Genomic DNA, 27,246 nt, shown 5'->3' on the forward strand with positions numbered 1-27,246 from the left:
GATGGTTCAAGGAAAGTGGTTATTTTAGTGGTGTCTAATACCCTCTGGGTGGGCTCGGCTGGTTGACCAGGTTCCACATTGTCCAAACTACCACTGCAGATGATGTCAGTCCCTTGCGCCTGACTGCCTCGGCAGTAGAAGTTTCCCAGCCTGGATGTGCAGGCTTCCTCACCACTGCCCTCTGCCTCTGTATGAGAACGTGGTCCACAGATGCCCTGCGAGAGAGCAGCAAGGCCAGGCCCTACCCCCAGTGTGGATGGGGGGAGAGAGAGGAAGTTAAGAGACACTCTTTCCTTAAAAGAGAAAGACTATGTACAGCGAAGGTGCTACAGCGAGGCACAAACTCCGCTTCTATCTCTCATCAGCTGACGATGCAGACAAAGGATCCAAACCCTCCGAGTTTCACTGTCTGCACTTACAAAGACAGATGACATGTAACATAGCAGACTGCGGGGCCTGGGCTTCCCTGGGGATTCAGTGCGAAAGAATCCTCCTGCCGACACAGGAGACACGGGTTTGACCCTGGTCCAGGAAGATCCCACGTGCTGCAGAGCAGCCAAGCCCATGCGCCACAGCTACTGAGCCTGTGCTCCAGGGCCCGGGACTCACAGCTTCTGAGCCCACCTGCTGCAATTACTAAAGCCCATAAGCTGTAGAGTCTGCGCTCTGCAACGAGAAACCTGGGCACGGCAACTGGAGAGTAGCCCCTGCTCGCCGCAACTAGAGAAAAGCCCAGGCAGCAATGAAGACTCAGCGCAGCCTAAATAAATAAGTACAATTATTACAAAGAAAAGACTGCGAGACCTACCGCTTTACTAGTGACGATGAGAAAAGACTGTATTTGCTGCTACTATTAAGGGTGGTTTTATTCGAAAAAACATCTGAATTTCAAATTTCGAAACTAAAACCCACTTCTCATCATTTGACTCTGTGTATATGCCCTCACCTGGCTGACAGAATCTGTCAGATACTCTGTGTAATATAATGACAAGGGTACGTGTTTACAGTGCGTGTGTGTGTATGTGTGAGGAAAACATAACTTCCCAGTGGGGGGACTGCAAACTCAACCGATCCCAAACGGATCTCTTGGCCTGACCCCTGAGCCTGCTCCTCAGTGGCGAGGAGCTACAATTTCTCCAGTGAAACACATTTCTCCTCCCCGCAAAGTTGAGTCCCGCAGGCCCAGCCTGAACGGTCTCTCAGATTACAGCTCACACCAAGAAAGCCCACTTCACTTCGGTTTCTCCTGACCCCCTCTTCCCAGGCACATCCTAAAGATGCTTCAGAGTCTTCTTTAGAAGAGAGGTCGAAAATTCTTCTTGCCCTGTCCAGCCCAAACATTGAATTCCCATGTACCAGGCTGCCAAGTGGTAGCTGTGGAAACTTCACAAGTGAACTGAGCTATTACGCGTAACCAGCCTGTATTGATTTTCATCACATCATTGAAATAAACTGGAGAATAGAATTTCATTAGTTTACGGTCATTTATGAAACTGCTTTTACTAAATTAGATGTTGGCTTTGGGCCATGTGTGTATGGAGAGGCAGAGGCTAAGACAGCATTACAGAGCAGATCGTCTGATCAGTTACAGGGCATCGCACCATGTTACATCATATTCTCCTTGTGAAGACCCACAGAAAGAAGGTCTTGGTACCAAGGGAAAAATCGAGTTTCTCCTGCACAACTGGTTTGCTTTCACCTCACAAGGAGCCTCTGAGTCTTACTGTCAGTCATTTCCCCCATCTGCCTTGAGTGCTCAGAAGCCCACAGCCAGCTCTGGGGCCCGCATCGAGCAAATGGCCTGGCTTTCATGACATCATCCTGGGAATCAACCTCATCCCAAGCTTCAGTTCACATCTCTACTTTATCCCCAGTTCACCTCCTAATTTACTTTTCTTATATTCTTTTCTTTAAAATATGTTTTAATTTTCTTTTTTTCCTTCCTTCTTCATTTTTACCACCTTACTGATTTTTACAATGCAGGAGACCCGGGTTCGATCCCTGGGTTGGGAAGATCTGCTGGAGAAGGAAATGGCAACCCACTCCAGTACTCATGCCTGGAAAATCCCATGGACCAAGGAGCCTGGTGGGCTACAGTCCGTGGGGTCGCACAGAGTTGGACACGACTGGGTGACTTCACTTTCTTTCACTTTCAGTTCAGTTCAGTTCAGTCGCTCAGTCATGTCCGACTCTCTGCGACCCCATGAATCGCAGCACGCCAGGCCTCCCTGTCCATCATCAACTCCCAGAGTTCACTCAAACTCATGTCCACAGAGTCGGTGATGCCATCCAGCCATCTCATTCTCTGTCGTCCCCTTCTCCTCCTACCCCCAATCCTTCCCAGCATCAGAGTCTTTTCCAGTGAATCAACTCGTCGCATGAGGTGGCCAAAGTATTGGAGTTTCAGCTTTAGCATCAGTCCTTCCAATGAACACCCAGGACTGATCTCCTTTAGAATGGACTGGTTGGATATCCTTGCAGTACAAGGGACTCTCAAGAGTTTTCTCCAGCACCACAGTTCAAAAGCATCCATTCTTTGGCGATCAACTTTCTTCACAGTCCAACTCTGACATCCATACATGACCACGGGAAATACCATAGCCTTGACTAGATGGACCTTTACTGATTTTTAAATACTGTTGTACTATGCATGTTTTTATGATTCCCTTTTTGGAATGAAGGGCTTCCCTGGTGACTCAGATGTTAAAGAATCTGCCTGCAATGCTGGAGACCTGGGTTTGATCCCTGGATTGGGAAGATCCCCTGGAGAAGAGAATGGTACCCACTCCAGTGTTCTTGCCTGGAGAGTCCCATGGACGGAGGAGCCTGGAGGGCTGCAGTCCACGGGGTTGCAACGAGTGAGACACAACTCGGTGACTGAGCTTTTGGAATGAAGCGAGATATGTACGAGTTTGCTGTTGTCCAGTTGCTCAGTCGTGTCCGACTCTGCGACCCCGTGGACTGCAGCACGCCAGGCTTCCCTGTCCTTCACCATCTCCCAGAGCTTGCTCAAACTCCTGTCCACTGAGTCAGGGAGGCCATCCAACCATCTCATCCTCTGTCGTCCCCTTCTCCTCCTACCCTCAATCTTTCCCAGCATCAGGGTCTTTTCTAATGAATAGGCTCTTTGCATCAGGTGACCAAAGTACTGGAGCTTCAGTTTCAGCATTAGTCCTTCCAATGAATATTCAAGATTGATTTCTTTTAGGATTGACTGATTTGATCAACTTTCAGTCCAAGGGACTCTCAATAGTCTTCTCCAACATATATGAATCAGTTCAGTTCAGTTCAGTCGCTCAGTCGTGTCGGACTCTTTGCGACCCCATGAATCACAGCACACCAGGCCTCCCTGTCCATCACCAACTGCCGGAGTTCACTCAAACTCATGTCCATCGAGCTGGTGATGCCATCCAGCCATCTCATTCTCTGTCGTCCTCGTCTCCTCCCACCCTCAAGCCCTCCCAGCATCAGAGTCTTTTCCAGTGAGTCAACTTGTTGCATGAGGTGGCCAAAGTATTGGAGTTTCACTTTTAGCATCAGTCCTTCCAATGAATACCCAGGATTGATCTCCTCTAGAATGGACTGGTTGGATCTCCTAAGTACCGATAAATTGGGTGAAACTTTAACCTACTTCAAACAAAGTTTCTCCTTGAAGACACCGAGCCAAAATCGGTCGCAGTCATTTGTTTTCAATGATCTATATTGTCAACTACATTTCCAAACACACGTGAGTAGTTACATAACATTACATGCTTCCGACTACCCACTTTGAGAGTGTTGGTTTGCAGAGGCTCTCCTGGGATTCGAAAAAAAGGAAGAACTCTGGGTGAGCAACATATGTTATCTTTACTCTCCACAAACACCTATGAAAAGCTACTGCCAGGTGAGAAAACTAAGGTGCAAAAATGTCCCATAATTTGCCCACGGTGACACGGAGGGTAAAGGTGACACCAGATTCAGAAAACAGGCCTGTGGTACTCAAGGCTCTTGGGGGCAGGTTCATCTGCTGAAACTTCAGGGCGCTGTCCCTTTATGGGGTGTATACTCATCTGTTTTAAAGAAAATTTTATTTCTAAAAATGTTTTTTATTTTAAAAAGTTCCTTGAAGTACAGTTGGTTCATAATGTATTAATCTCTGCCGTAGAGTAATATATCTATTCTTTTTCATATTCGTTTCCATTATGGTTTCTCAACAGATGCTGAATACAGTTCCCTGTGCTATACAGTAGGACCCTGCTTATCTGTGTATAGCATTCTGTGGGCACGTTACACTTCAACAAAATGTTGAAGGCGTAAAGAAAAACAGATGTTGGAGAGTACAGAAAAAGGCCACGGGCTCTTCTGTGTCTTGGTGTGAAGTCGGGTGACAGCGACAGTGTGACAGAATCTGCACGGATTAGAGCAGGACACAAAGCCTGGAGTCACAGGCCTGGGCCCTGATGCTACGGCCTTCGCCAGTCCCCACTGGTGGGCTCATTTTTAATGAATGAAACAGCAAACTGAATGAACGGGCTCTTTCTTGGGTCTCCTCCACTCACAGGCCCGTTCTCCAAGGACACCGGGTCAGAGGGAGGCGAAAGTTACAGCCCACACTTGTGTGTCTGAGGCCTCGATCATAAGGTCAGGGGCCTAGAAGATTAAAAAGTAATAAAGACGTTCACAACGCTATAGTTTCTTTTTGTGAGGTTTTCTTTTTTCCATTGAAAACCTGTATAAGCAAATGGAATATCCACAAGGAGGCTTTCCACTTTGCTGGGTGTGGATCTCTGCAGCAGGCCTGGTGATATTTCAGAAGAGTCTCTCCCATCATCCACCCACCAGGCTCCTCTGTCCATGGGACTCTCCAGGCAGGAATACTGGAGTGGGTTGCCATTTCCTTCTCCAGGATACCTTCCCGACCTCGGGACTGAACCCGAATCTCCTGCATTGCAGGCAGACTATCGCTGAGCCACCCAGGAAAGTCATCATTCGATTAGAAACAAAACAATTTTATCGGTAGCCTAGATAATACATAATAATGAAGGTAAGCCTGCTTTTCAAAAGAAAGCCCTGCCATATGAATCATTTTGAAGTTGAAATTCTTAGGGCTTATTCATAACGTGATTCAGCTTGATGAGAGCAGTGCCGGCATAAAATGGGATCAAAGAGGCAGAAGGAAGGTACTGTGCTGGGTGCAGGAAACTAGGTTCTAGACTTGCCACTAGCTAGTTACCTGGGGCGAGTCTCTCAATGCGTAAGGTTTTTCCTTCCCTTTTCAGCAAGAGGGAGAAACCGAGCTGGATGTTTTCATGACCAAACACGCTACGATCCAAAGGAGGTTCAAAAATAATCATATTGAACTCCGATGTGCATATGGCACAATGCCAGACGCTGAACATCCCTCAGGAAAATTAAGGAGCGCTCTCAGGACACAGACAGCCGCCCCATCTCTGCCCAGTGTAAACACCTGGTGTACTTGTGGGCAAAGCTAGGGTGCTCATTCAAAGACCAGTTCTGGGGGACTTCCCTGGTGGTCCAGTGGTTAAGAATCTGCCTTGTAATGCAGGGAACCACGAGTTCAATTTCTGGTCCGGGAACTAAGATTCCACCTACTGTGAAGCCACTGGGCCTGCATGCCACAACTAGAGCCCATGCGCCGCAACAAATGATCCCGCAAGCCGCAATCAAGACCCGATGCAGCCAAATACACAAACAAAAAAATATTCAACAAAACAAAGCCGGTTCTGGGCCTCCTCCAGTCCCTAGACATCCCTCAGTCTTGTTATGAACCTGGCCAGCATCATATGAGCTCTGAAGGATTCTTCCCTGGCCCAGGGGCCAGGCAGGGACAACAGAACCAGGGGACAAATGGGGAGGCCAGGGAAATGATGAATGACATTACAAGCCATTGAGAAGATCTCTCTAAAACAGAGTGGCCTTAGTGACTGGGCTGAGTGGGTCACTATCAGATGGAGAGTAACTGTCCTCTAGAAAACACAAAATCCTGTTTGATGGTATAGTCAAAAGCAAAACACACAGCGGCTCAAGGCTGGGTTCTGGAGAGGCACAGGTACTGTCTTCCTGTCACAACCTAGGAGCTGTATGACCACGGGTGAGCTTCTTTACGTCTCTAAGTCTGTTCCATCAGTGGTCAGCTGAAGCCGATGAAGAGGATTCTTGTGAGGGACATGTGAAAAGTTACCTGTAAACACTTTGCACAGGCAACAGCTTAATGGACAGAAGCCCCTCTATTCCACCGCACCATCCTTTCATCTGTCCTCAGGCACCTGCTGAGAAGTCACGAGCCCATCTGATACACCGTACTTCTCTGTACGCGCCTTCCTTTCCCCAATCCCTTTCTCAAGCCATGGGGACTCTAAATGCTCTGCAAGGATTTGCTAAACGAATGAATGATTCGTAAGGCACAGGACACAATACGAAGGCACAATTCTGATCCAACTGGACCCTTTGGGTCCATTTCTGCTAGAGTCCAGCTTATTTTATAAGAAAGAAAGGCAGGATTTTACTTTGAGGATCCACAGTTTCCCATCAGATGTTTGCTGTGTGCTAATGCTTGGTCGGGTCAGACTCTTTGCATGGAATTTCCCAGGCAAGAATACTGGAGCAGGTTGCCATTTCCTTCTCCAGGGGATCTTCCCAACTCAAGGATCGAACCCATGTCTCTTGCATCTATCTGAGTTGGCAGGTAGATTGTTTAACCACTGTGCCATCTGGGAAGCCCTTCAGATGTTTGAGCAATTCATTTAACCTCTCCACGCCTCCGTTTCCTCTTCTGTAAAATGGGGCTATTAATAGTAATTTACTCATAGGCTTGAACATCAAGTGCCTGACACACGGAACCTAAGCGGTGTTACTACCCTATATTAAGTCTCTCTGAAATTGTCCATTAAACGGTAGGTGATCAATGAAAATCTGAGCCCACCACGCCATCAGCACTGTTACCAGGTCCACACCATCTGCCTGTTAGTACCACCAGAGAGTCATTTAAATATGCAAATCCCTGCCGCCTCCTCCTCCCCGTTGTCTTCACTTGGTCTAGGTCAGACCCAGGAATCTGCATCTTCAGTAAACACCCAGGGTGGGTGAGTCCCGTAAGATAATCACTGAACCAACAGACACCACCCGGAACACGCTAGAGAAACGGGTCAGATGCTGGGTGATTCCCCTCTCCCTCCAAGACACGGATTTATGGTTTGGGTAAAAACCATTAAGGACACATTGGTTTTCTCATGGGTTTCACTTTGAGTTTCTGCCTCCTGTGACGCAAAGTGAAATCATACAGAGTTTGGGGCTTCACCTCCCACGTGGGGCAGATCTACCATGTGACTAGGAGGCTGAGAACTGAAACCAGAGGCAGGCAAGCCGAAGGGAACCTGTGTGAATATATATATATATTTACATACATGCATACATGCAGATACACACATATGTTTATATACACATACATACATGCATATACATATATTTTGCTGTTGTTTAGTCACTAAGTAGTGTCTGACTCTTTCGTGACCCTTTGGACTGTAGCCCGCCAGGCTCCTCTGTCCATGGGATTTCCCAGGCAAGAATACTGGAGCGGGTTGCCATTTCCTTCTCCAGGGCATCTTCCCGACTCAAGGACTGAACCCACGTCTCCTGTATTGGCAGGCGGATCCTTTACCATTGAGTATATATCCATATATATATGTATATAAATTTTCTCTTTTCTTTTTTTAAAGAATTATAACTCCTCAGAGACGTGTGTGACACGTGACAAACGGCAAAAGAAGAACGTGAGTTTTCACCCAGAGAACTGTTCCTTTACAGGATGTGAGTCGAGTTGTGAAGCTGTGACTCCAATCCCAACGGGTGTGGCATCTTCAGGACAGAATTTAGGGACAGGAAGAGCACTGGAAATAAAATCCACAAGGGCCTCAGGCACGAGACCAAACACGGAACTAGGATGATTTCAGAAACTGAAAAGCAGTAACAAAACTGAAAGCAGCCTGACATGTAAGACAGAATGAGCCAGCTTTCCAGAACGTTCGCGTGGTTCAACAACAGATGTCAGTGGGACACAACACTTTAAAATCATGCAAAGTGGGAAAACATTCAGTCCTATGAAACCAAGGGCTGTGGGCAGTCACCCAGACAGAAGAGTCCACATTTCTTGTCTGCTCCAAGCAGTAGCTTATGCAACATGAGCACTTCATAATTCTTCATCAGAGATAACCATAATCAGCTCACAAAACACACTAAAAAACACAATAATATTTTACACCCCAGAAAAAAACTTTTAAAATACCACTTCAGTTCAGTTCAGTCGCTCAGTCATGTCTGACTCTTTGCGACCCCATGAACCACAGCACGCCAGGCCTCCCTGGCCATCACCAACTCTCGGAGTTCACTCAAACTCATGTCCATCGAGTTGGTGATGCCATCCAGCCATCTCATTCTCTGTCGTCCCCTTCTCCTCCTACCCCCAATCCCTCCTAGCATCAGACTCTTTTCCAGTGAGTCAACACATCGCATGAGGTGGCCAAAGTATTGGAGTTTCAGCTTTAGCATCAGTCCTTCCAATGAACACCCAGGATTGATCTCCTTTAGAATGGACTGGTTGGATCTCCTTGCAGTCCAAGGGACTCTCAAGAGTCTTCTCCAGCACCACAGTTCAAAAGCATCAATTCTTCGGCAATCAGCTTTCTTCACAGTCCAACTCTCACATCCGTACGTGACCACGGGAAAAACCATAGCCTTGACTAGACGGACCTTGGTTGGCAAAGTAATGTCTCTGCTAAAATACCACTTAACAATAGTATCAAAATGTTTAAGGTTCCTAGGAATATTATTACACATATTTCTATACATCGTGCGTATAAGTAGCAACATATTTTATGGATGTTATATACTTTTCTCTTTTTGCCACACCACTTGACATGTGGATCCTTAGTTTCTTAACCAGGGATGGAACCCATGCCTCCTGCATTGGAAGAGCAGAGTTTTAACCACAGGACTGCCAGGGAAATCTTATATATCGTTTTATATACAATATTCTAAAAGTTTCTTGGGACATTGAAAATGATATAAATAAGCACATTTGGAAGTCAGTGCTCATGTACTTATGCAGTGTGTCCTTACTGCATGCCAGACAGGATTCTAAGCACCTTCCATATATGCAGCATGTTTAATCATTCAGTCCTCTCGATCCCCCTGTGGGCAGGTACTATTAGGATCCCTAGTTTACAAATAAGGAAACAGGTTCTTCAGGGCTTTGTGGCCAGTGAAAAGTGGGGTCAGAGTCTGAACCCAGGAAGCTGAGTGCCATTCTTGATTTATTTTTATTTTCTGTTATTTTGGGCACCCTTCTTTAAAGACTACACGCCGCCTTTTGATGTGGTGGGCTCGCTATTGTAAACATGTCAGGTCCACAGATTCAGTGCCGCCCTAATAATAACTCCACCAGGTTCTGCGAGGGAACCTGTTCTGTTTCTAAAATTTATATGGAAGGGCAAAAAGCCACGAACACCGAGACATGCTTCATGGGAGCCCCTGCCCTTCCAGGCATCAGGATTCGGTGGGAGGCTCTGATAACTAAGGGGGGTCGACAAAAGAGACCCGTGGGATGGAGCGGAGAGCACTGCAAGAGACGGGCACAGACGGCCACGAGGCTGGGGACACCTGCGGTCAGTATTCCTGGCTGTATGCACACACAGATCAACACACTGCACCTGCACAGCCAGACATCCCTTAAGACAAAAAATGGCACATTCTCAAAACTCACTCGCAGACTTGCAGACGATTAAATTACAACAGAACCACATATGAAAGGCACAGCTCTAAAGAATACAGGAGAATAGCTTCTTTAACCTGGGATAGAGAAGAGTTTTTTAAACAAGATAGAAAAGTATTGATCACAAAGGAAAAGACGGAAAATCAAACAATACTGAGATTAAGAGTCTGTGGGCTTCCTTGCTGGCTCTGTGGTAAAGAACCTGCCTGCCAAAGCAGGAGACACAGGTTTGATCCCTGGTCTGGGAAGGGCCCACATGCTACAGAGTGACTAAGCCCGTGTGCCAGAAGAGAAGCCACCACAATGAAAAGCCTGTGCATCAAAACTAGAGAGCAGCCCATGCAACAGTGAAGACCCAGAGCAACCCAAAATAAATAAATATATACATATATATTTAAATTAAGAGCTTGTGAGCGTCCAAAGGGTGAAGTAAAAAGACAAGTCGGAGAACTTCTCAAAGTAGGAGAAGTTATTTGTCACATTTATAATCGAATACAGACTCATTCTGTATGAAAAGAATATATAAGGAAAGTCTGTTTATTAAACAGAACATATAAAGGAAGTCTACCGATTAGGAAGAAAAAGACAATCCATAGAAAAATGGGAAAATACTTGAGAAAAAGGGTATCAAAATGGACAATATAAGCCTTATTATGAATCAGGGGAACACAAAACCAGAATAAGGCACCATTTCATATTTAAAGTCTGACAACTTGGTATCAGAGCTTGGTTTCTGGTGAATGTGTGGAACAGTAAGAGCTCCATTCACTGTGAGAAGAACAAACTGAACCAAACACTTTGGAACACAGGTTGGGATTATAGTGAAGTTAAAAAGTATCAAATACATTTAAATACAATTAAAAATACGAATACCCTGCAACCCAACAAATCCACTGCCCACACCACATGCTTCCCAGAAAAACTTTTGCACAACTGTACTAGGAAATGGCAACCCATTCCAATATCCCAAGAACAGAGGAGCCTGGCAGGCTACAGTCCATGGGGTTACAGAGAGTTGGACGTGAGTCGGGGACCAAACAACAATAAACAGGACACACACATATATATATATGAATGTCCTTGACAGCCTTTGTAGTAAGAGTCAAAGGCTGGAAACAGTTCAGATGTCCGTCACCAGGACAGCAACCCTGAACAATGACAATGGAGGAACCACAGGTACAGGCGGCGATGTGGTTACATCTTGAGATTATATCATTGATGAAGTAAAGTGTAACATACACCCAACACTTGCAAAACTGAACGATGTCGTTTAAGGTTAACTACACAGCTGTAAACTTTCTATGGCCAGAAGAGGGATGTGGTTTTACAACAGAGGACGTTCCAAGGCCATATTCTATTTCTTAAATCAGGATGGGGGTTAGTGCACGTCCACTTGCTAATCAAAACATATATAGATATATTTTTTTACACCCTTCTGTGTATATGTTCTATTCTCTAATTTCTGGCTTCATAAGAAGGTACCTACATCCTGAATAGAAAAAGAGGCCTGCTTTTTAAAAAGAACAGCACATCACAAGCAAACTTTCAAATATCAAAAATATTCTTCAAAAGATAATCCATTAAAGATGTAAGACCGCTCAATTGTGAGGAACCCTAAATAGAAGTAACACTAGCTCACTAAAGCCTGATTATACTACCATTTTTATAAAGGTCACAAGATGAAGGCTGATAATTAACGTGGATGCTGGATGATATGACACACTGGAGGAATTATCACCAAAATCATTAGAAAAGAGGGAGCAAATGCAGAGCAAATAGCTGATGGGGGTTTAGGCACATTTTAAAGGCAAGCTATAATATTTAAATATGCAAAACTAATCTTTTTAATGATTCTTTTATATCTCTTCATCTTTTGTCTTTAAAAGAAAAGAAAATTCAGAGCCTTTACCCAAACCGAAGATCTTCCACTCTGACTGAAACTAAGTACAGAATTCAATAGATGGTACCAATTACTTCCCCAAATGTCTAAACTCACAGTCTAACAGCAACTAGATTTCTGCTCAGCTGAAGTTTTCTGAGAATGGTTCTGCCTTTATTTTTACTAGCAGGCCACTTAAATCCTACCCACTTGTTTAGCTGCAAGGATTGAAACAAAATGTTTGCTGGCAAAACAAACACTGGTTTTAAAATTCTCCACTTGGGCTGCTGGGTAAAACACTTGTTTACGGACACAAATGTTTTATTTGGAAAATGTCTGCCAGTGTGGACACTTTCCAAGAAAAGCACCAGGATGTGCTATGATGATGTCACGCCCTTGACAGAAGTTGGCATTTTAGGGTAACTACACAGAGTTCATTTTCAGAGAAGAGAACAACAATAGGACAACCAACCTTTTTTTTTTTTCCCCCTTAAATCAACCCCCAAGGCCTAAAACACTCTTACTGGGTCATGAAATAGGCCAGTTCAATCCCCACGCCTCAAAGCTAATCTTTTCATACAATCAAATTAGTTTTATAAGTGACATAGTAAAAATAACTGTTATCATCACCATCATTATTATTATTTCAGAGCTAAGCCTCTCCCTTTCAATTCATTCATTCTACGCCTTCTGGCTCCCCTACGTGACACGGCATGAAAAACTAAGTCTATCTCTTACTAAGATACACTGCTGCTGCTGCTGCTGCTAAGTCACTTCAGTCGTGTCCAACTCTGTGCAACCCCATAGACGGCAGCCCACCAGGCTCCCCCGTCCCTGAGATTCTCCAGGCAAGAACATTGGAGTGGGTTGCCATTTCCTTCTCCAATGCATGAAACTGAAAAGTGAAAGTGAAGTTGCTCAGTCGTGTCCGACTCTTTGCGACCCCATGGACTGTAGGCTACCAGGTTCCTCCGTCCATGGGATTTTCCAGGCAAGAGTACTGGAGTGGGCTGCCATTGCCTTCTCCAACTAAGATACACTAGAACCCTAAAATGCCATGATGAACCACAAAATAGGATTGAGCAGAGGCAAGTCTAACTTGAAAACCATCCAAAGAGATCTACTTTCTTACATACCAAAAGAAAACAACCCTAAAGACAGTCTTGGTTTCATATGGTTTCATATGGAGGCTTAGTTTCATATGGAGGCTCTGGTAAACACATTACATTTGACCAAATAAGATTCGCACCCCCACCCCACCCCACCCGAGAAAGCTTAGGAATTATCATCGATATTTTCCTGCTAAGGTTAGGCACTAAGAAATAAAATAGATCATTGCTATAGTTCCTAATAATGATATCCAAACTTTTAAAAAATACATCTTCCATCTTTAAAAGACACTTTGCATATATCCAAGCATATGTATATTTTAATTTATAAACTATATACTACTATTAGGCATTATAAAACATATATAAAAATGGACAAAGCAGAGGTCTGGATAGGTATTTCTCTAAAGGAAACATACACTTGACCAATGGCACATGAAAAGATGCTCAGTCATCAGGGAACCGGAAATCAAAGCCACCATATACCACTTCAGATCCACTAGGGTGGTTATAATAAAAAAATGGAAAATAGTGGGATTTTCCTGGTGGTCCAGTAACTAAGACTCCAAGCTCCCAATGTAGGGGGCCTGGGTTCAACCCCTGGTCAGGGAACCAGACCCCTCATGCCGCAACTAATGGTCCGGCATGCTGCAAATAAGATCGGAGATCCAGAGTGATGCAACCAAGATCTGGAGCAGCCAAATAAATAAGTTAATTAAAATACTTTTTAAAAAAAGGGAAATAACAAGAGCTGGAAAAATGTGGAGAAACTGGAACCCTCATATGTTGTTATTGGGGCTATAAAATGGTGCTGCCACGGTGGAAAATAGTTTGGAAGTTCTCCAAAATGTTAAACATGGAGCTACCATGTGGCCCAGCAAGTCCACTCTTACACATACGCATACATGCACACACATACATACATATATTCCCCAAAGAACCGAACACAGGGCTTCCAACGGACGTTTTCATAACCACGTTCACAGCAGCATTATTCAAACTAGCCAATGTGGAAACGACCCAAGTGTCCATCAACCGATGAACGGATAAACAAAATGCAGTATACACAGACAATGGGATATTATTCAGCCACGAAAAGAACATGATACAGCATGGATGAACTCTGAAGACTTTACGCCAAATAAAAATAAGCCAGACCCCCAAAGGACATATACTGTATGATTCCCACTCTTGTGAAACATCTAGAACAGGCAGATATGAGACAGAAAGTGGATTACAGGCTAAAGGTGGATGTGGGGAGTTATTGCTTAACGAGTGCAGGGTGCCTGTTTGGGGTGATGAAAAATGTTGGAAACAGACCATGGTGGCGGTTGCGCAACGTTGTGAATGTAAGTAATGCCACTGAGATGTACCCTTAAAAAGGATCATGGTAGCAAATGTTATATCTTTTTTTTTTTTTTACCACAGTGTGAACAAATGGGGGGAAAAAGGACAAGCTAAAAATATACTAATAACTGGGGTTCTATTATTTTCTTCTCAGATTCCAGTGGGTGGGTCGGGGGTGGGGGCAGAGCCGGAGCAAGAATGAGTGAACTGCACACAGGGTAGAGGGGAAACCAGGCAGAGAATATATGGGAAAGTCTGCAACTCAAAAAGAATTGTAGTTTTAATCCCAAAGGAAAGAGGACCCTGTTCTGTAGCCTTTCCATAGAAAACTGCAGACCACCTGTGAGCTCTCATCACCCTCACCCCACACATCTGGGCACCCGAGTCACTGCAAAAACACCAGGAAAACCCTCTTCACTTCTTCTGCAAAGCGTCCACTGGAACCTAACTCACTGGGTACTGAGGTTCTGCATTGCGAAACAGACTGCTTTCCCCATCACTTTATAGTCTCAGGTGAGACCCAAGTCCAATGCAAAATACTCCTTTTCAAAGCGGTTTTCAAAGTCATTTTCATAATTCCACCCCCCCACCCCCCCACCTCGGGCTCAAGAGGATCAATCATGGGGGAAAGTGACAGGAAATAATAAAAAGATTAACAGCTCGACATCAAGAAGCAACTCCACTGCCTATGCTGGACGTGTCAAATACGAGGCTGGCCAGCAACCAAGGTAATCAAAAGGAAAACACACACAAGTTTGAGGGCTAGGCTGACATTTCAGGAGGCTGAAGGCCCTGCTCAACTGAGAAATGACAAAGCAAAGGGCAGAGCGGTGGAACAATACAGTTCTGTACTAACACACAGCCTAGAGCTGTCCTGCGTTCACCATCACAGGGTTTCATCATGAGACAGGCACCTGCCGATGGCTGGGTTATTTACTTTAAAAGCTAGAGTATTTTTCGAGTAAAATGCAAGAACTCAGTTTTCAAAGAAAACTCAGAATTGAGATATGCTAGACTTCCAGGACCAACTGAACTTTATTTTCTATAGATTAATGATGGAGCAACGTGAATTAACTGCTGCTTTCCTTTGGCAAATCAGTTGAAACTCGTGGCTTCACAGACAAACATCTTCTCATAAATCATTAACTCATACCTTCAAATCGCTTGAGTGAGTTATTATTATTATTATTATTGACTGTTACTACTTGAGTAATAACTCCGTGACTCCCAACGTAATCCTTAGAGACACCTCTCATCTGAAAACTGTATTTCTATACCATTAGAGCACAAAGTAGTTAAGCATCTGTATAAAGATTGCTTCTAAACCAAATTCAGTAAATCACAGGGGAGGGGGGCAGGCATGGGCACAGGATTGTAAATATGTAGGTATCCACACAAAAGAAACCATCTTCCGAGTGCTTGGTGAGACCCTGCCTTTGCTTGTTGCTGCTACCACAGGAAAACTTACCACTGCTAATTCAGTCCTACCATGAAAACTTGACTTTTAACAGATGGGTCCTCCAAACCCAGGGAAATACAGGAGGATTCTTGTTTAAAAGCGTTCCGTTTTGGTTCCAATACTGATATTGTTTCAAAACTCTCTTCTCAAGGCCCTCCAGGTTGCTATATTAAAAAAAAAAAAAAAAGTTGCCAAGCTGGTTTTAACACATCTTCTCAGGACTGATAAGCAAAAGTTTACTAAAGCAGTTTTGAATAAGAAACTCGGAGCCATTCTCTAAATTTTCTCAAATTCAGCAGCACTTTCTAAACAGAGGGCTGTTAAACAAGTCCTACATTTCCAAGGCTGGAAATGAAAGCATCTCTCCTTTGGTAAAACATGAACCCACAGCTTCTTTGGAACTGCAGCTGACATCCTGTTGGACTGAGCAGCTTCAAACCTGTTTTGTGGGTATTATGAATGAGTGCAAACAGTAAGGGGTTGTGAAAATAAATTTTCTAATGGGAAAAAAAAAGCAGTGAGCTGTTACTAGATTGGGGTTGACTAAGAACTTCAATGAACAGCAGTAATATTTCCAATCTTTCTTGCAAATCTCACCTATTTAACCTTAAAATTTTCATTTAACCATGTGATTATTGACATGCTCAAACACTTAGAGGTTGTTGCTCACTAAGAAGTTTTTTGGCGGTTGATACCCATATCTTCATAAATAATAATAAGATACAGGTCACTCGGAAAACTAGGATAACAGCAGTAAATAATACCCACCCCTCGTGTAAATCAAGAGAGTGAAAAACATATACGAAATTCTACACATGCCACAGAGTACAGGGCAAAGTCTGGAGACTCTAGGACATTGTGTAAATTATCCATAGATTCTGTATTGATCGGAGCGCTTTCTCTCATTCTACACTCAAAGCTTTAAGGAAAATTTAAAATCGGTGTATCAAGATGCTAGCCCTGTTTTTGGCTTCTTAAAGAAATCTCAAGTAGAAAACTGCCATTTGCCCCCTGCACTCTAACTTCACAATTAGCTGCCGAATAGGGTGCTTTCAGGCAAGCCCATCCTGCAGAAGGGCCACCTATCTACCAGTCACCTCTCTCATCTGAATGCTCTAAGGGTCTGCATTGTAACCATCCTCTCTCACAGTTTCCTGGGTACCCTGGGCTTCATTTTTGTGGCATTTTTAGAACACTCCCTTATATTCTAAATGACATTTGAGACCTAGGTTATATTGCATAACAATGTGAATATACTTAACAGTAACTAAACTGCCCACTTAGAAAGGCTGAAGAAGGACTTCTCCAGTGGTCCAGGGGTCGGGAGTCTGCTTGACAGTGCAAGGGACACGGATTCGATCCCTGGTCCCGGAGGACCCCACGTGCCACAGGGCAACTAAGCCTGTGCTCCACAGCTACTGAAGCCCACAAGCCCTAGAGCCCGTGCTCTCAAGAAGAGAAATCCCCACGATGAGAAGCTTGCCCATTGCAACCAGAGAGGAGTCCTCGCTTGCCGCAACTGGAGAAACTCTGAGAGCAGCAATGAAGACTTAGTGTAGCCCAAAATAAATAAATTAGAAATATGGGTGAGAAATACGGCTAGTGCAGGCTCTGGACATGCAGGGAAGTGGGGCGGGGACACTGCCCACCCCCCAGTTTCCACCTTCAGTTTTCATCGTTAGTGTCTGCCTCCTAGTCCCCCAGACACGTAACAATAGGGACATCAGAATTTCTCTTTATAGCTTTTAAACAAGAAAAAAAAAAAAAAACAGCAAGTGACAACTTGCACCCAGATAATAGCACCTGATTACCTGAAAATGACAAAGTGCTGCTGCTCAAAAGGGCAGACACTGTTTTTTTGTGACAATAAAGCAATGAGATGGGCTTCCCAGGTGGCTCAGCGGTAAAGAATCTGCCTGCCAATGCAGGAGACTTGGGTTCGATTCCTGGGTTGGGAAGATCCCCGGGAGAAGGAAACGGCAACCCACTCCAGTATTCTTGCCTGGAGAATCCCATGAACAGAGGAGCCTGGTGGGCTACAGTCCGTGGGGTCGCAGAAGAGCTGCATACGACTGAGCGCACATGCACGCAAAGTAATGAGATATATAGATCGACAGGTATTCCTTGACAGAAGCGTTAGCGGTCATCGCCTTTTAGAAGTCCGACCCCAAACTTCAGACTATCCAGTTCTCGCTAGATTTTACCTCTGACTCCCCAGCTCCCCTGAAGAGGACCAGCCAAATGGTTGCTCTTGAGAATATTGCCAAACACCACGCCCCAGGTCTGTGTATCCAGAGGCACAGGAAGTGATCTGCCCCGGGCCCAGTTTATTGCTTCATCTCAACACACTTTGATGGACGGAGTGTGAGTCAGCCCCGTACACAGCGCGTCACCCCCAACCTCCTTCCTCCCTAGCAGGACAGAGTTCTTCTGACACACCCATCCAGGCTTCCAGACTCCTGCTAAATTTGGAAAGCAGCAGGTCCTGCAGATATCAACAACCCCCAGTGCTGTCTACCAATGGTTGTCCATCAGATACCAAAGCACAAGAACAGGCTGAAACCAACCCATGAAAAGGAAGAACTGCTGCTCTCCCGGAGAGAGACAGAAAGCTCTGCGGAGGTCTCAGACTGAAGAACACACCGGCCCTGGCTCTGGATCCCCAAGACAAATCCATATCAGAGTGGCCTATGACCCCTGCAGAAAACGCAGCCTGCTGGCCCAGGAGATTCCGATTGGGTGCCTGTGAGGTAAGACCCTGATGCTGGGAAAGATTGAAGGCAGAAGGAGAAGGGGACGACAGAGGATGAGATGGTTGGATGGCATCATCGACTTGATGGACATGAGTTTAAGGAAGCTCTGGGAGTTGGTGATGGACGGGGAGGCCTGGTGTGCTGCAGTCCATGGGGTTGCAAAGAGTTGGACACAACTGAGCGCCTGAACTGAACTGGGCTGGGACCCCTGAATCTGTTGAGCCGGGTTTGGGAGCTGCTGGGTAAGGCACTTGGGTTACAACAATGCTGATTCAGTACACTGGCTCTAGCTAAATGACTACCTTCTTGTGCTTTACGAGGAAGGAGAATTTTGGGGGGGCTGCCCGGCTTGTAGGATTTTAGTTCCCCCAGGGATCGAACTTGTTTGTGCCCCTAACAGAGTCCTAACCATTGGACCACCCAGGAATTCCCAGGAGAATTTTGAAATGTATACATACGTATGTGGGAATATATTGGGTTGGCCAAAAAGTTCATTTAGGTTTTTCCATAAAGTGGGCATGTGAAAACCTGAATTAACTTTTTGGCCAACTCAATATATATAATAAGTTCTAATGGTGAATGTTCCCTAAAATGTGTTCTTTGCCACCAAGTTCAAACTCGGGACCAATAATCACCTACTTCTATGTAGATGACTCACGCCTCTACTTTCAGCCGAGACCCATCCACCCTGCCTAAGTCACCTAAACCCAGCTGCCAATCAAGGCCCCGAACTCCACTTCTGAAATCAACCCTTCAATTACCTGAAACACTGGCTTCCTGTTCCAATTTCGGTTGATAGTACCACCTGCTAAGGCATCTAGATTTAAATCCTTGGTCATCCTGGACGCTTCAAGTTCACATCCAAACATTACCAAATACTGTCACTGTTCCTGTTACGACTCACAAAGCACCACCCTTACCACCTGGCCCTCAGGACACAGTTGTTCTCCAGGCCCACAGGTCCCCGTGGCCCTGGGCCCTCATGGCCACTAAACTCCCGCTGCAGCCCAGCTCACAAGATTAATCTTCCCCCAGTGATGACTCTGACCATGTATTTCCCTTGCTCAAAATCCTGGTACAATTCCCCACTACCTGCAGATAGAGTCCTAACACCAAACCTGGCCCAGGCATTCAAAGGCCTTAACCTAACCTATCATATTGGGGCTTCCCTGGTGGCTCAGACAGTAAAGAATCTGCCCACAATGTGAGAGAGCTGGGTTTGATCCCTGGGTCTGGAAGATCCCCTGGAGAAGGGAATGGCAACCCACTCCAGTATTCTTGCTTGCAGAATTCCATGGACAGAGGAGCCTGACGGGCCACAGTCCGTGGGGTCACAAAGAGTTGGACACTGAGGAAGTAACAATACTAACCTATTATTCAAGTGACAGTTTCATACTCCATCAACCTCCAGCAGCAAAGCTAATCTAGTCAAATTCCCCCAATGTACCTTGCAGCCTCCTGCCTCGTGCTTTAGCTCCCTTCTCCCACTAGGAATGCCTTGCTCTCTCCAGCTATAAAAATCGCACACATCCTGGAAGGCCCAAGTTCAAGTTCTACCTACTCCCTTGGGAGCACTTCCTGATGGCTGCCACCTCACAGCGACCCTCCCAGGGCACACCCAGCACCCTGCCACATCTGAGCCTCTGCTCAGTAAGGTGTGTCTGCTCCTTTTTACCCTCCCTCTCACCCTCTGCTCTCTGCCCCTCCCTGGCACTTAACCACTGCTTTCTCATCGACAGTTAGTTGTACACTAGCTGTCTGGCCGCATCTCCCTGAAAATGAGCAAACCCTCATTCTCATGAAGAAGTGAGACCCGTTCACTGCTGACATGTAGAGAATAAACAGAAGAAGAAAAAGCTTTAAGTCTCTCATTATTGCACTTCCCACCTCACTTTAACTTTCATCTGTGAATCTGTCATCTCTTCTTACCCCTATAGGCACATAATTTTTTACTGGTGTTTTAATTTAACCCCTAAATAGTTACACTTCTTATATTTGTCACCTAGCTGTCACCACTAATAGGACATATTAGACTCGAGTCTTTTTAGGAACATGGATATGCCTCTCTGTAATCTCCACAGGCCTTAAATTAACATAGTTCTAGACAAAGTAGGTAGCTAAAATGTTTAAAGCATATGTTCATTGAAAAAAAACATTTTGCGGGTGCATTTGCTACAAATGCATTGTCCAAAATAATCTATGTGAAAATCTGCTTACACATAGGCAATTTCTTGAAAAGTGCCCCCCCCAAATTACTTAACAAATATCTTAAATATCCAAGACACAATACTGAGGACTCTATTGTTAGTCCTTTCTTAACTGATATTTATTCATTAATTCAACTTGCTTTATAAATCTGAGTTATAGCTAAAATGAAGATCACCCCATACAGAAACGTTTAATGAATGCAGAACAAATTGAAGGGTGGGGAGAAAGGATGGGAGAAAAGAGGAAGTTGGCTACTTCATTTTCTACATAAAATTTCAATTCAGTTCCATAGCAACAACACCGGTTTGCACCAAGATTTGAAAGTCTCATTATCTCACACAGAAGGAAATCATGCTAACAGGTGACAAAATCTAAGATCATGCTTTTTCAAGTTTCCAGAACGCAAGACTATTTAGTGTATGGAATTGGTTCCTTTCCAACTTCAGCTGTTCTACATTTCAGGAAAACATCATAAGTAAAAATAAAGACTTTCGTCCTTGGAACTGAAGATCCTCTACCTAGAAAGCAATGGAAAAAATCCAGTCTATCACCCCCACCTACTATTATCTTAATCCCATTTTACTGATGAGAAAACTCAGCGAAGTTAAAAAAATAAAAGAAAAATAGAGTAGGGATAGTTAGATCTCCGTAAGTTTTCACTACAAAATAACCTCTTTTATACATAAATGTATGATTCAATTTACAGAAATTAAACTGATCAGTTTTTGCTTCCGATGAATACGGACTCTTTAATGCAAACTGCATCTCGGTTTCTAGGTTTCTTTATCACGAATTGCCTGGGATACAGAAATTTACATTGGTTGCTAAGTCAACTTTTCAGATAGCCCTTAAGATCTCTTTAAAGGGTAACACACCCCTTTGGGCTTCTGAATAAAACTCCAGCAGTTTGTTGGGAGTCTGAAGCTTCATGGCTTTTTGGGCTCTGCTTCAGCCCTACTCTGCACTCTGTAATTGAGGCCCCGGGACAAAACCAGTAGGAGACAAAAAACGCAACAACTCCCTGGAAGGGTGCTCAAGAAGACTTTGGGCTGCAAACTCCACAACGCTAAGCTTCCCCTCTGCGGTCTCTTCATTTACTATTATTTCTTCTTGACTCTTCTTGTGTTACCAGCATGCAAAGCCCATCACTTTAAAATCTGGGTCCTCCGTCTCCTGATCACATGCTTGGGGTGTGAGGAGCCCCTGAGCTCCAGAGGAAACTTAACTGGACTGCTCTCACTTCTTCTGCTTTGAGGAATTTTAATAAAGGCCTTTTCATGTTCGTTTCTCAGGCCTTCCCCAGATACAAAACTGTCAGTGTCCCCTGCCCCTTCCAAGTCTAAGATATCAACTTCAAACCTTTGTAGCAACTAAGTGAGCGTTTGTTAAGAACTTGGGTGAATTTATGTCTGCCGGGGCCTGTGTTTGGGAGACGGCAAACAAACGCAAAAACGCTGAATTTACGTTCTCTTGAGACGGGAAAACCACAAACACGAAGCAGGGCAAAGAGCCCACCATCCTCTCCAGCTTTCCTTCCACGTCTTGGTTCAGTAGTAAGACAAGTGAGTCCACTCCCTTGGGCAAGTGCAGCCTCCGCACAGTCAGGCTCACCTAAAACATCCACTGCATCATCGCATCCAAGCCAAACTCGGTTACTGAGGCAACCGGGTTTTTCTTCCCCCAGGGTCACAAGGAAGCACACCCCTCGGGATCCCCTGGTAACCGTCCACCGGCAATGCCGGGGAACCACAACAGCGCAAGACTCGCTTTCCAAGGCTGGCGCTGCCCGCATGGCGGGGGGTGCGTGGGGGTGCGCAGCGTCCAGTTACATTCCTGACCCACTTTCGCATCCCTCCCTCCCCCTGCCCTCCCTCCTCCTCCCGGGCAGGCCTGAGGGCACCGGCGCGGCGGAGAGCCACCCGCGAGCAGCAATCCCTAGGCCTCGGGCGGCCGGGGGCACCCGCAGTCGGGCTCTGCAGGGGACCGGGAGGAAGGGGGAGGGTAGGGGGGAGGGTGCCCGCCTCCCCCCGCACTCCACCCCCACCGCGGCTTCCCCTGCGCGGCCCCTCCCCGTCACATGGGCTCCAGAGCACCTGTTGGCGACCTCAACCCCTATCGGAGCCCCTCCCGCCGGCCCGGGCACCCCCGCGCACCCCCACCCCCAGCGGGAAGGGATGGGAACGCTGCCCGGTTCTCGCTCTGCCAAACCCGCTTCGCCCCGGGAGGGCGCGGGGGGCCGGTGGGCGACCCCTGCCCAGCTGCCCAGGTTTGCAAAGTGCAAAAGCGCGCTGGCCGGGCGCAGCGATCTGCAGGAGGGGCTCCTGCCCGCCCCCGCCCCCCACGGGCGCCCCTCTCCCGGCGGAGCGGCGAGGTGGGGTGCGCCCGCCCCCAGCCCGACTCCACTGGAAACCTGGGCTCGGCGCGGGCGCGGCAGGGGTGCTGGAGTGCCGGCCGGGGCGGCGGGGGCCAGGGCAGGTGGCGGCGCTGACGGGCGGGGCGCGGTCCGGGCCGCCGGGTCCAGGAAGGGGGCGGGAAGCTGCCGTCTGGGCTGCAGCTTCTGAGCGTGCGGGGCGGCTCGGCGACTCCGCGAGCCCGCGCCCCTCCCCCGAGCCCCGCCGGGCCGGGGGCTGCGCGGCGCCGGGGCCGCGGGGCGCAGGTCGGGTGCGGGCGAGCGGGCCGGGGCCGGCCTGGGGTAAGACAGGGGGCACCGCCGGGTGCCCGCGCGCGCCCCCGCCGCCCCCGCTGGACCCGGCGCGGGGCAGGGGGCGGAGGATGGCGGCGGAGCCATGGAGACTGCCCGGGGGATACAGAGGAGGCGGCCGGGCCGTCCGTGGCTGCCCGCGTCTCGGCGGCGGATACGGCGCCCGGGGGAAGCAAGGGTGGCCAAGTGTCCGTCCTGCCCCGAGCGAGGCCGGCGGTGGAGACGCGCCCCCCGACCCGGGACGGGAGGTGGGCGGCAAGGCGAGGGCGAAGGCCGCCGGGCCTCCGCGGTCAGCGGCTGTTTGTTCCGCTCCCGAAGGACGGCGCAAGGCCCTGGCCGGTCCTGCCAGCCCGGAGACCCGGCGACAGCCTCAGCTTCGTGTTCGGAAAGATGGAGCTATCTAGTTCAGACATTCGGAGGGGCTCAGCTTGGGCACCGGGGGAAGATGGAACGCCTGGGCCAGTCTGGGGTGGGACACGCCGAAGCCCGGCCTGCAGCCCCTCTGGGGGCGGACTGGCGAGATGGGGAAGGATGTAGACGGCTGACCCGGGCCAGGCCCTTCCACTCTTGCAGGGCGGCCTGGAGAGCCCCAGCCGCCGCACCCTTCCGCTAGGAGCAGGTTTACGAATCCTCCAGCGTCCCCGCAAGACTCACAAAGTTCATCTGACTCACTGTAGACTTACTGTGCTTTACGCCCAAGCCTGTTGCTTGGAAAGCGCTAAGGCTTTTAATGGTGGTGTTAAGAACTTGAGTCATTTCAGGGTGTGGGGCTGTCTGAGAGGCAAAGGGGTGGCTTCAAGTGAAAGTCAACTACCTGTCGACCAGCTGAATGATTTAATTACACGCCATCTGAATTTAAAGAGCTTCACATGCTCACTGAGGACAGCTGGACAGTTAGATTCTGAGGTGGACCCGGAAGTTACTTTTTAAGTGAACAAAATCTGTTTTGCACAAAAAAAAAAACCCGAGTGACCGGTACAGTGGTCCCTTGGTGTCAGGGAGGTTGGTTCCAGGAACCCCTGCAGATACCAAAATCCAGGGATGCTCAAGAACTTTCTGAAATTTTTTTTTCTCAAACATTTTCTGTTCAAGGTTGGTTGAGTCCACAGGTTACAACAGGGCCAATTTTCTTTCTTTCTTTTAGATTCAATATATTTAGTTCTTTTTAATTTATTTTTTATTTCTTGGCTATTCGGAGAGGCATGTGGGATCTTAGTTCCCTGACCAGGAGTTGAACCTGTTCCTCCTGCAGTGGAATTGCAGTCTTAACCACTGGACCATGAGGGAAGTCCTTTCATCTACTGCAAGATGCACATATTTCCAAATTTTGACATCTTTAATGTCCAATTTGATAGCATCCTCGAGTCCTAGTTTAACTGGCACTGTTTTACGTTTTTTTTTTTTAGTTGGACATGAAATTAGGAAGTTTGAGAAATGCTGAGTTAAACAAGTTTATTTGTAACCACGAAATGCAACAGCTTCATGCTGCTGCTGCTGCTAAGTCACTTCAGTCATGTCCGACTCTGTGTGACCCCATAGATGGAAGCCCACCAGGCTCCCCCTTCCCTGGGATTCTCCAGGCAAAAACACTGGAGTGGGTTGCCATTTCCTTCTCAGCAAGGCCTTTTCGAGTTCTTGTGTGTGCTTAGGTGTTTGTGAATCACCGCAAGGAGGTTATGCATCACAGTTTCCTAAATGTGTGTGTGCAGTCACTAGTTTTGTGAGCATCACTGCTGAAGACTTATATTCCTTACAGGAAATGCTGCCCTAGGGGTTGTCCCAGATTGGAACACAGTGAAGTGAAATGTTCACGTTTCAAAACTGTGCTTGAGGATAATCAGGAATCTGTAAATGATAAACTAAATTTAGTGACCTGACAAGAAAGAGCCCATTTAAGGAAATCAGGCAAAACTCTTCCCACTAAGCTACAGTAGGAACAGAATTGGGATCATCTTTAGGGAATTAATTCAGTGAACATTTAGTTCATCAGAAAATTCATGTATCTTGGGACTTCCCTGGTGGTCCAGTAGGTAAGACTCTTTTGAGTTCCCAATGTAGGGGACCCAAGTTCGATCCCTGCTCAGGGGACTAGATCCCACAAAAGCCACAACTAAGAGTTCTCACCCCACGACTAAGACCCAGCACAGCCAAATAAAATTTTTTAAAAAGGCCAATTTATGTATCTGATATATACAGTTGCTGTTACATTATCTCCTGCATTATTTTGACTTGTATTCATTTAAATCAGTCAATTATTCCAAAAAATTCCCCCAAAAGATCATTATGGAAAAAATAAAAAATGATGATGAATACCTAGAAGTGTAATTTTAATTAAAAAAAAAAGAGGCATAAAAATTTCCAAAGAGATGAAATTTAGCATCAGTTCAGTTCAGTTCAGTCGCTCAGTCGTGTCCGACTCTTTGCGACCCCATGAATCACAGCACGCCAGGCCTCCCTGTTCATCACCAACTCCCGGAGTTCACTCAAACTCATGTCCATAGAGTCGGTGATGCCATCCAGCCATCTCATTTTCTGTCGTCCCCTTCTCCTCCCGCCCCCAACCTTTCCCAGCATCAGAGTCTTTTCCAGTGAGTCAACTCGTCACATGAGGTGGCCAAAATATTGCAGTTTCAGCTTTAGCATCAGTCCTTCCAATGAACACCCAGGATTGATCTCCTTCAGGATGGACTGGTTGGATCTCCTTGCAGTCCAAGGGACTCTCAAGAGTCTTCTCCAGCACCATAGTTCAAAAGCATCAATTCTTCGGTGATCGGCTTTCTTCACAGTCCAACTCTCACATCCATACATGACCATGGGAAAAACCATAGCCTTGACTAGACGGATCTTGGTTGGCAAAGTAATGTCTCTGCTTTTTAATATACTATCTAGGTTGGTCATAACTTTACTTCCAAGGAGTAAGGGTCTTAATTTCCTGGCTGCAATCAGCATCTGCAGTGATTTTGGAGCCCCCCAAAATAAAGTCTGACACTGTTTCCACTGTTTTTCCATCTATTTCCCATGAAGTGATGGGACCAGATGCCATGATCTTTGTTTTCTGAATGTTGAGCTTCAAACCAACCTTTTCTCTCTCCTCTTTCACTTTCATCAAGAGGCTTTTGAGTTCCTCTTCACTTTCTGCCATAGGAAAGAAAAAAAAATGGTTGTCATTCATCTCTTACTAAAGGCTAGAGGCAAGGTCGGATTGTCACAAGTGAACAAAATATTCTGCTTGGAATGTTTCGAATATGAACAACAGTGTTTAACGTTTTTTAGTATGTAACATAAAGTGTGCATTTTCATATATTAGCGTATTCACCATGCAATAATCCTGCAAGGTAGCTGGAGCAGTCATTCACCCTCAGATTGCAAACTCAACCATTCAGTTATGTAACAAGCATACACTGAGTTCTAGACACTAGGCTTTGATGACAGAAAGATGAATATGAGAAATTCCCTCTCTGCGGAAGTTTACATCTGGTGGGAGAGATGGACAAGTATTAATAAAATAAATAACTGTAATGCAGTATAGCACTGAGGCTTGGAAAGGTTAAAGACTTAAGGAAACTAAAGTGAGGATTTGAGAGGTCTTGTGATCTCACCCTCTCTCTGGTAATAGACACGCTCTCGTCCTTGCAAACACCCTCATGAAGACAGAGCACTTGAAATAAGTAAAATCAAGTATGTTGAACCTTAAGAGCCAGACAGAAATGTACAGATTATATAGGCTAACCCCACTCATGCCACAGGCTTGGAAACTGAGACAGAGAAGAAAAATGGATCTGCTCGAGGTTGTACGTTATGTAATGACTGAATTAGGATTAGAGTCAAGGTTTCCTGACTTCCAGCTCTTTGCACTGCAAAGTGCTGCCCTACAGTAAGAAGTGGTAAGAAAAGTCTTAGTGGAGCCTGTCTCTACTGTCCAATGACTGCGGGCCCGTCTCAATAAAGGCCCAGGGTGATTGTTGAATCTGTGATAAAATACCCCATGACTAAGCACTTATTTAAAGAAATATTTCTAAGCGGA

General features: G+C 46.3%; 1 protein-coding gene across 1 annotated transcript in view; it reads right to left on the bottom strand.

Moving 5' to 3' along the window:
- RREB1 (ras responsive element binding protein 1) overlaps nt 1-22,952 on the bottom strand; it is a 162,898-nt gene extending 139,946 nt beyond the window's left edge. The window contains exon 1 of the mRNA XM_055406706.2: nt 22,932-22,952. The gene's annotated coding sequence lies outside the window, so the exon portion shown is untranslated. The remainder of the gene's footprint in view (nt 1-22,931) is intronic.
- Nucleotides 22,953-27,246: the final 4,294 nt, after the last annotated feature.

This window comes from Moschus berezovskii, chromosome 23 (genome assembly GCF_049115385.1).
Source record: "Moschus berezovskii isolate FMDL1 chromosome 23, NW_MosBer_1.0, whole genome shotgun sequence".
NCBI lineage: Eukaryota > Metazoa > Chordata > Mammalia > Artiodactyla > Moschidae > Moschus > Moschus berezovskii.